The sequence below is a fragment of the Ammospiza caudacuta genome, chromosome 5 (assembly GCF_027887145.1).
Source record: "Ammospiza caudacuta isolate bAmmCau1 chromosome 5, bAmmCau1.pri, whole genome shotgun sequence".
NCBI classification, from domain to species: domain Eukaryota; kingdom Metazoa; phylum Chordata; class Aves; order Passeriformes; family Passerellidae; genus Ammospiza; species Ammospiza caudacuta.
In genome coordinates, this window is record NC_080597.1 from 46,881,087 (window position 1) to 46,891,709 (window position 10,623).

General features: G+C 41.9%; 1 protein-coding gene and 1 long non-coding RNA gene across 2 annotated transcripts in view; one reads left to right on the forward strand and one right to left on the reverse strand.

Moving 5' to 3' along the window:
* The window catches only part of SLC16A7 (solute carrier family 16 member 7), an 80,314-nt gene extending 78,805 nt beyond the window's left edge, over positions 1-1,509 (reverse strand). Inside the window, exon 1 of the mRNA XM_058806011.1 lies at positions 1,305-1,509. The gene's annotated coding sequence lies outside the window, so the exon portion shown is untranslated. The remainder of the gene's footprint in view (positions 1-1,304) is intronic.
* Positions 1,153-9,859, forward strand: LOC131558358 (uncharacterized). The gene is made up of 5 exons (XR_009274800.1): positions 1,153-1,369; positions 2,002-2,207; positions 2,954-3,058; positions 5,724-5,941; positions 9,461-9,859. It is a non-coding gene; the product is annotated as an uncharacterized LOC131558358 (long non-coding RNA).
* Positions 9,860-10,623: the final 764 nt, after the last annotated feature.

The following is a 10,623-nucleotide window of genomic DNA, read 5'->3' on the forward strand; positions in this document are numbered from 1 at the left end:
ATTATTATGGAGACCAACAAAATTAGAATGGACATCTTCAGGAGGTACCAGCTTTCTTTAGCTTCTCTCTTTTTACCAAAACACCTTTCAACAGCAATTTCAGTAAGACCCCTTTACCGAAAGCTCAGGCTGGCACTGGAAAATCCAGGTATCGCAAACGTTTTTCTGCTTTGTTTTGTTTTCCTATTGACCTCACTGGAAAAGCAATGGAGAATTTGTGTCAGTTCTGTGACCCTGCAGGACTGAAAGGTAATGGGCTTTCACAGAAGTAGAAGGGGACACTGGTGTCTGAAACATGAACAGGGCAAGTTCTCAGACTCTCCTATGACTTACTGCCCTTTAGGGGTCACTTCGACAACGATGAACGCTGAACAATTGCTCCCTGCCAGGGAGACTCTTCAGATCATTCCCTTCAAGGACTGTGTGCTAGCAGAGGTCAAGTAAAGAGAATTATGGAGGACTATTTTCGTGGCTCTGGTACTATTCATACCAGGACCTCTGTACACAACCATTAACTAAAGCCAACAGCGTTTCGAGATAACAACGCAAGAGCCGCGGAACTCGGAGCAGCCCAGAGCACGGAGCAGCAGCTGGCACGGAGCAATAGAGGCTCCATCCAGACCCACCTTCTCCAAGGTCACCTCGCTCAGCGCTCCTCGCAGGCCCGTGTCAGATGACGGCAAGCGCGGCGGCACGGTCCGTGCTCCGCCGCTCTCCGCCCACATTTCCCGGGGGTGGCCGGGGCGGGGGCCGCGCTCGGCGGCTCCGCTCGGGTGGGCGCTGGCGGGCTCGGCGCCCCGCGGGGATGCGCGCAGCGGCGCGGGGCCGGGATCGCGCCTCGCTCCCCCCAGAGCCGCGGCCTCAGCCCGGCCCCGCCGCCCGCCTCCCTCCCTGCCCCGCTGTCAGAGCCGCCCGCCCGCCCGCGTGGCAGCGGGGCACGGCGGGGCGTGCGGCGTCTCCCTGCGGTGCCTGCTTTGGTACTGGGGGTACAGCTGTGTCCCACGCGGGGTCCTTCCGTCCGTCCTTCCATCCATCCATCCATCCATCCATCCATCCATCCATCCATCCATCCATCCATCCATCCCTCCCTGAGTGGGCGGCGGCTGGTGTGTGTGTGTGACTGACAGTGAGGCGCGCTCAGCGCGGGGGCAGCCGCTCGCACGCAGCCCGCGGGGGCCACGCCGGCGCGCCCCGGCTGCGGCAGCCGCTTCTCCGTCCCCCGGAGCCCTCCCCGGTGGGGACAACCTCAGCGGCCTCGCTGCTCGTCCTCCTCCTCCTCCCTCCTGGCGGGTAGGTTACATTACCTGGTCTCTAGCTCGGACTGGATCTAATCCCGCGGCCGCCGCCGGCTCGTCTCCCGGCCGCGGGGGTGAGTGGGGGAATTAATTTATTTATTTTCCATGAGGTGTCCTCTGCGGCGGAGTAGCGGCGGGAGAGCCCGGGCCGGGCAGGGAGGGAGGCCCGGGTGCTGCTGTCCCGGGGGTGCTGCCGGGGAGCGGCCGAGGCGCTCGGCACCGGCGCGGGGGGGCGGGGGCTGCGGCGGAGACGCCTCCCGGGCTGCCCAACCCGGCTCCGCGGGGCTGGCGGGGGCGCGGCGCCCGGCCCGGGGAGAAGGGGATGGAGCCGGCGCCAGCGCGGGAGGTGGGACAGCGCGGGATGGACCGGGCCGGGGCGGGCGGGCAGCGCCGGGCCCTGTGTCCCTGGGGCAGCCGTGAGCGCTCCCCGCCCTCCTGCCCGCCCCGCCGCACCCGGAGCCCCTCGCACGGAGCCGCGGCCGGGGGACGGGAGGGCACCTCGTTTCTGGCAGCGAGAAACGTGTCCGTCCCCCCCCGTCCCACCCCGATCGCCTCCTCTTCGGCACTGAGGCTGCCAAGTATTTCGCATTATAGGCGGTTTGCGCTCTCTGGTCCACCGAAAGTCTAAAACACGCTGTATGAGTTTCCTCGTGCTAGGGGGAAAATAAAAAGTAAATTAACCGAATTCGTTTTGTGCTCAACGCAGGACCTTCGCCTTCTGAAACGGGAACTGAAATTGGGCTCGTCAGCATCGAGTTGCTGATGAAAATCTTGGTCACCTCAGCATTTGCCGTCTTTTTGTCTCCTTAAGAAAAAAAAAAGTTATGAGAAGTGTTTTCTACGTGTGATAAGCATATTTATGAAAGTGACCGCTAAATTATCCAGAAATCCTGTCCTTAAGGCTAAAAACCTGTAAGGAAATAAACATAATTATATAATTGCCTAATTAAAACCTTTACCATAATGCCTATTCTCGTCTAAAGGTTACACATTAAGTGCAGTGCTTAAGTACTGTGAGAAGAATAATTATAGTTGTTGACATTGTGTTGTGAAATGTACAAAAAAAAAGTTAATATCTTTTTGAAAAAACCTCCCCCACTTGACTTCAAGCACTTTGTGCACTGAGTTAGAGCTTTATGATCAGGATCATTACAGGCATGTTAGGAACTGAGACTGCCTGTGCATGGACAGGCAGTTCATGGGCTGTAGTTGGGAGTAATGTAGTTTCCTGAACTGCTAGTAAAGGAAGGAAAGACTTGAACTTGTGCAGTTTATTTTTGTCTGTTTATTTTCCATTAATAACATTTGAATCTTTTAGCTAGAATCAATCACAACTAACAAAAAGTTTTGAAAAATAATCTGGAAAAGAGCATATCACCCTTCAAAAAACCAGCATCATGAATGGTAATTACATGAAAGAATCCATCCACAGACAACTGCTGTCTGAATCACAAATTAATAAAAATCAGGTTTCTTTGTCGCCTTGTCTTAATAATTGATTTGCTTTTGTGTGAGAAGTGTTCGGAACTTTTCTATGTTTTAAACTGTAACCATTAAATCAGAAGACACAGACCTGGAAATCTCAGTAATGTAACATTTAAGCATTCCTTCATTCTTTAGGATGTTATTGTTATTATTTATGTATCGTCCATTTCCAGGCCAAGTTTTTCAGATTCAGGAGGGAATACTTTGTCACATGTCTGTAAAGCAGCCAGCTCTCTACAGTCTCTGGGCAGCTTCTGGCACTGTACTCATAAGGAACAGTAAGTAGTTCACTGTAGAGAGGGCAAACACTGTTCTTCCTGAAACAAACTGAGCAGCGTGGAGTCAATTTGTGACATTGCATAAGCTAAGTAGTACTTGATTTATGTATCTGAGTCCAGGGGCATTTTTAGGAGCAAACACGGTGACTGCCAGGGCAGCAAGCAGAAGTCACAGTTGCGTTATTTAGGTAGCAACGCCAGCCATCTCTTGTGCAAGTGTGTCAAGGGAGCCTGTGAGTGCCCAGCCTGCTCACAGTCGCTCTGTCTGTCCTGGCAGCAGGCTGCACTACAGCCTTTGGAAGGCCAAGGACCCACGAGGGGCCCTCTAAGCCTGTCGGAGGGAGAAGAGACACTAAGCCAGGACTCGGGCATGCAGGCAAAGAAAGCTTGGGTACCGATGGCCATGGTCAAACTCTTCCAGGCAGGTCCACAGCTACAGGGTAAAAAATGTTGAAATTAGGATGAAATTGGATGTAAAATCTTTTGTTAAAAAAGCTTCCAGTGATGAAATCAAAGTGGTATTCTTGGTTTTACAGCAGTATAAAGCTGTCTTCCATATTCAGACACTTTTTATGCCCTGAAGAAAATTGTAGGCCATATAGGACCTCAGACAGTTCCTGTAAAATGCAAAGCATGTCTAAAATGCCCTTTACAGTGAAACGGTAAAGCTTACATGCTGTTTTATATAATTTTAGGAAAGTAATTTTCAAAGAGAGCTGAAAAATAAATACAGGAAGATAGAAATGATACCTGGTTTTTATTGCATACTTCTATTTCCTCCACTGATATGCCCAACTAAAATAAATATATATGTATATAGATATAAATATTTATTTTTAATTTGTAAATTTATGCTAAATATTATACAAAATAATTTTACACAGTGTAAAATTTATAGTATTGCACTTATATGTCGTAAGGTGTATCACATAGACAGTATTTGCTGTAGTACATAGTACATGCTGCATGCTGTATGTAACAAAGTGCTACAAAAGTGTAAGTTGATGTATTCTGTGCTTGTAAATAAGTTTTTATTTATATTATACTGCATATATTAACATCTATATGGATATAGCAGATTGTATTATCATATGTTAACCATCACAGCCATAAACATCTTCTGTATATACCTATGTGCCTCATGCAGCTTCTTTCAATACCTCTTTTCAGACCACTCTCTGTAGGAAAGGTGATTTTAATTGACTCAGTGTTGCTGTGTGCTTCATTGCATTTGGTGTTTTCCAGTGCAAGGCAGAGTCAGAACATAAGCTAGCTGCAGGTGTAACAGTGTGGGGTTCTGGCCTACAGTTGGCACGAGTTCAGATACAGCATGCTATGTGCCTCCAGCCTGCTTAAAGGCACAAAAATTACCATGAACCTTCAGACTAGAAGTTGATGCATTAATTAATTTTTTACTTGGACTGTGATTGCAGTGATATCATGTTTTTAAGTGAATAGACTCCTCTGTGAGTGTGTGTAGAGTGAAGGCACTGAAGTGGTTTGGTTCTCAGTTGTAGATTGAAAAACTCTGTTGGCATTCTGCCTCTTTCCAGTCTTGGTGCACCTTTGCTGTAGGAAGTCTATTATTCAGAATAAAAATGTTTAATGAGTGATAGCAATTAATAATTTCTGAGTGAATTTTAAGAAGCTACTAACGGTTCAGATCTCTGTGTGCATGTGCGTGTGTCTGTGTATGGGAGTGTGGCATTCTGTACTTTTCAGTGAACTAATTGTTAAGAAGAAATTAAATCAACTGTTAAGAAGAAGTTAAATCAACTAATAAATGTATGACAAGAGTCACCTCTCTGGTTGTTAATTTTGTGTCCAGTTGATAGATAGATTTTTTTTGAGGTTGCATGTTAAACACTATCCTGTTTTTGTTGTAACAGATTGAGGTTTTTTAGTGATATTAACATAAAAGACCTTTAAATACTATTTTTTCACTAGAGAAAAAGAAAATGCTACAAATGTTAAATACTTGATGGTACTTTTTGTAAGTTTCTCCACTAACTGTTTGGGTAAGTCCCCTTTGGAATAGTCCCTTTTCCCCACATGCCACTTGTCAAACAGTTTTAGCTGAATCCGGAATTTTTACAGGTCTCTTCTAAGCTTAGAACTTCTCTGCTACATTACAAGTTATGTCTTCTTGTCCCAGAGTCTGAATCTAAAGGGTGCATGTTTACGATCATGTGTTGTTCTGGCCTACGTCAGATTGCATTCTGATTATATTCTATTTTTTCTGCACTGATTTTGGTTCCATAAATACACATCTCAAACATCTCTCATGTCCATAAGCAGGCTGGTGTGGTGTGTATTCTTGTCATCTCCAAGTGATGCACAGGATAACAACACAAGTATTATATTGGCAAATCATCTAGGCCGCCTTCTGTAAGCTTTATATGAACTGCTAGTAATTGTCAGCCTGTGTCTCACTCCACCTTCATTCATACACACAGCATAACATTTATGTCACTAGCAAAACACTTAATCCTAGTCCTGTTAGTGAAAGAGATACATGTACTTCAAGTTTTGTGATAAAAATCATATAAATATAACTAGAACATAGAATTCTATGATAGTATGTAGCCATAGCATGTCTTTCCATTGAGGTTAGTTTTCTCTGTAACCATCAACCATGGCCCAACCAAATTGTTTTCTTTTGCAGCTCATGGTGACACAGAACACAGCACATTGTAACTACAGGAACAGACTCGACTGTGAAAGATCTCTATCAGGCATCACAGAGAATTTGAGGCAGCTGGCAGTTATCAGCTGAAGCAGTTAGTCACTAGAACTGCACAAGATAAATAGATAATTGAAAAGCCATCTGGAAACCTGGGAGAGATAATAAGCCTCTCTTCTAGAAGTGAGGTAACAACTCAGGTAGGTCACAGATGAACTCAACTCCCAGATCAGTGCTTTGCCTAATAACACTGAAAATGCAGCAGCAGCTCATGCCTGTCAGTTCTGAAGTAGTATTGAGGTTGTTGTTGGAAAGGCAGTTTGGCATACTCAGTTATACAAATCATTATTGCAATAGAGTGAAAAAGGATTGTAGTGCTGTCAGACAGGTGACCAAAATCCCCAGAGCAACATGGCCCTTTGTTAAATTACAGTTGCCTAAATAGAAAACTAGTTGCATGCACTTTTTACTCTCTGTGCTACCTTGTTTATACTGCTGTGCAAGTGGTAGTATTCCTGCCACGCTGACCGCGGTTGTCTGTGGGGCAAGTTACTTCTTTTTTTGTGAAATTTATATTTATATTGAGATAATGGAACTATCTTTGTTTTATTTACCATGAGCACAAAGAATGGAGCAGAAGGGCCGATGTCTATGAGTGAAAGAATGTATTGATCTTAATAGTTGCATTTTAAAAGAGTCCTAAAGAGTCTTTCTGTTCAAGTCACTCTTATGATTCTCAAATTTCTGTCTACAGAAAGTGTGACATCTTGCATGAACATGCCAGGAAATTGATACCATTTGGTAACTCCTCTTGCCAGGTTCTGATCTCTTATAGAACTATATTGATTGTAGGGAAAGAACATGAGATATTTTTGTGAGAGTGGGCACAGAAAATAAGTTTTTGGCCTTTTCAAAAAAGAAAGTGGCGTCTTGCCATCAGAGAAGTGCTTGAGTTAATCCACTGACATCTGTCTATTCTGTTAAATCACTCAGGTGGATCACAGGAAATAACTGCTGCCAGTGTAATATTAATTCTTGTGGAGGTGAACAAAACAAAACAAAAACCCCAAACAACCAACAAAACCAAAAAAAGAACCAAACAAAAAAGAAAAAGGGGAAGACTTTTGCTGCTCAATTTACTTTGAAAGATGTTTTTAAAAATCTGTCTCTAAAAATTCTGTCAAAAAAATTCTGTGCGTTTACACTGAAAGAGCATAGAGCAAAACACATGCTTTTGTGTTTTGTGTCATCAAACCTTTTTACTGTAATATTTGCTACAATTACAGTGGTAGTTACAGTATCAGTTGTTACACTACAGTGGCTAAGAAAGTAACATATTAAATTCTCAAAATCCTTTAACAAAAATTTGCATGTGTCCATGTTGCTGGCTGCAGAAATAATGTAATTCATTTGAACAGTCTCTGTAAATCTTAAAAACTGCTGCTTTTATTTTTTAGGTATTGTTCTAATATCTGTTTTACTATGGTACTGGACATGAATTAGTTGTGCATATATGTAAATTCTGCTTCTATGTATTGTCTGTTGAGGATGTTTTCTTTTCCTATCTCATTTTATGACTGCTAAAACAAAAAAAATGGCAAAGCTTTAAAGCTTACAAAGGCATGAAAAATTTTAAATTACCATTTGCTGTTTTGAGGCCTGATTCATCTTTCCATTATAATCCTAGTGATAGACTTTGGTCAGTCTAGACCAAACCTTTTTCATATCAGTTTCTAAGTTTAGATACAAGTGTACAATTGTAAGTTATCATTGTGTTGTAACACATGCCTAACTTCATTAGATTACAAAACTTCTTAGGTAGCAGAAGAATTTTCATTCTCACTTATTTATTTTTATTTCCTTTTAAAAGAAGATGAAATGCCAAAAAATTGCTTTTTAGATAAAATTCCAAAATCTGCCTAAGTGTTTATTATATAAGAATGCAATATAGCAATAATTATAATCTAAAAAGATGTTGGCAACATGCTGTTGTAAACACTGCAAATAATACTTAGAATAATATGCAGAGTCAGAAGTAAGAAAGCATCACTCAGAGGGAAGCATCTTTATAATTAGGAAGAAACAGATCTATTTTACTTTTTTCTCTCTCCTATGAAACCTTTGAGTATTTCAGTCTTTTTCTGTGCTGTGATCCAGATTCAACAAGAAAAGTGCAGAATAAATAGTTCAGCTCAGGCTCACACTTTATAACTGAAATTTAGGCTGTACTGTAGGAGGTCTGAACAGAGGAACTATTTGTGGTCAAGTTCACTAATTGTGCATGAAGGGAGAGATCCTTCATTATCTGGTTGTGCTCAAATATCAAGTCAGCACTCTAAATCTCGGGGGATGAAGGTGTCTGTTTTATATAGGCACATGACTTAGATTAACTCTTCAGACAAACATCATGCCTGAGTGTTTCCAAAGCTCTTTGCTCTACCATCGGGAAAAAGGAAAACAGTTCCCCCTAAAGGGTTCTGAATTTCATCATGAAGGCACTTAAACCCCTGCTTGTTTGAGAGCTGGCTGCCTAAGGAACTATGTGTGAACCCTCCTGCAGCTATAATACTCTGAATAAAGCCCTTGAGCATAGATAGATTTGCAGAAATGTTAAGCATCAGTGAGCATACTCTGATGGGATCATAGTCTGCACTCAAGGTAACATGACAGTCCAACTCCTGAGGAGGTTCACAGAACATAATGAATTTCTTGAATACCATGAGTACATTGAACTAATCTTCAGTACTTCACTTGTTGTCCATTCTGATGAAAGCACTAGAATATATGGTCAAAATCATGCATGAAGAGCTTTCACTTCATGGCGTTATGTCTTATTATTATAATCTTGGTTTACTTTGCAACTCACTTCTGGGATAATCACATTTTTACAGAGTGGGTAAAACTTTAGAAATAGAAGTATGGTTGGAATACTAGTGCTTGGTATGCTTCAAAACTGTAAAAATCATCAGTATATAATGTATTTACTTTCTTTACTGATCAGGTCAAAAATGTGTGTCTACGTTTTAGGGGACACTTACCAAACAAATTCTTCTCCTAACACACAATCAACACCAGGAGACTTTTGAAGAAGAAAAACCACAATATTTATGTCAACTTTCCATTCGGGGAAGGTCTCAGATTGCTAACAAACACTGTTTTCCCAACAAATGGCAATGACAATGTGTTTGCAGGTATTCACATATGTCCTCTTACCTTTTGGTGACTTTCTTTTTCTTTAACAATAAGACCTGGTGTAACTTCCGCTGGTGCCCCAGGATCACACTGTTTTGTTTTGTTTATTCCACAAAATCAGTAATAATAGTTTCTTTTTTACGATGTACATTTTTTCGTCAGTCATTGTCTCATTGTCAGTAATGTCTTTGGATGCACAAGTCTGATAGTGGATTGGTATTCAAATATCTACTTCTTATCAAATAGCTTGAATTGTGCAACAATTTATTGTGGTCTAGGGTGAGACTTAGGTGCAGATTGAGACATCTTAGGCATCAATATAGAAGGGCTCAGGTGTACACTATATGTATAAACTCTTGTTCTGGATAAGAGTCAATGCAATCTGTGGGCCCTTCTTAGTGCCTTGTCTGCTGATGAACTGCTTTGCAGATGTTTCAGAGGGAACTGAGTTATTCTCTAAACTCTATCTGAACACAGACAAAAGTTATGGCATCATGTGAAATGTACTGTCAGTTTCTGTCTTGCAGTTCTCTACAGGATGAAATCCCCAGAAACTGGAAAAATACATTTAAAAATATATTTTTATATCACTACATTCCTGGCAAAAATAGTGAAAAGAACTTTCCTGGGTTTCTCCCAAAGACAAATCAGGATTCTGTAAAATTGTTGGATCTTCTCTTGCCGTTTGCTGTGACTCGTGCACTTCATACAACAGTACCTGAAGCTATTGGCCAGGCAAAGCAATCTTGGGTATCTTCATGTGCTTGTGTTCTAAAAATGTGTATCAATGTACATCTTGGATCTCTCAGGCTTATTTAATACATTTAAGATATTAACAGGATTATTTGAGTTGGTAACCTGAAATAATCTGACACTGCGTTTATTGATGCACAAAATTATTCTGAATTTTGTGTCCAAATGTCTTACTTACCTTACAGTTCCATGTGAATAAAATTATTTGCTTTAAACATAGATTTTGTTTCCTTTGTGGTGATTCTTTCTACTGTGGAGTCATTCATCCCCTGTCCTAGAGATTTTTGCTTCTCATAACATCAACACCACAGGGTTTTTTAGAGCATTGGGTTAGTCTGAAGATCTCCAGCTAATATACTATGGAGTAGGTTAGAATCTAACCATAAAATAAAATCAGGAAGCAATAACAAAAGACACAGTCCAAGTTATGGTCAAACTAAGGTTACAGAGTGTGGCTACTGCCTCAGCTACAGAGACAGAGCCTAGACAGCTGCAGAGCAGTGGCAGCCAGCCAGCATGCCTGAACAGATGAAGATGAGGCCAAGAGAAGGAGGACTTAAATCTCTGATATTAGTTGTTCTAATATAGAATGAACAAGCTATATGAGAACCTTACGTATCCAGAAAAGAATTAGAACAGATAGTTGGAAACAAAGTCCTTGAAGTTCCTTGTGCAACTTTTCAAATAGAAATTATCATAGAAATATCATATATTTTTCCCATTCCATTTATGAAGGATATTATTGCTTTACGGGATAGATGCAGACCCTGAAACAAAGATATGGCACTTGAAAACTAGGCAATTAAATAGCTCAAAAAGGAAGAAAAGAAATGCAATTTGAAAAGATCTATGCAGAGAACGCATAGCTGTCTGCAACCCTCCCCATTACTCTGTGTAGGTAGTACTCAGGATTGGCTATGGAAACAAATGATGTCAG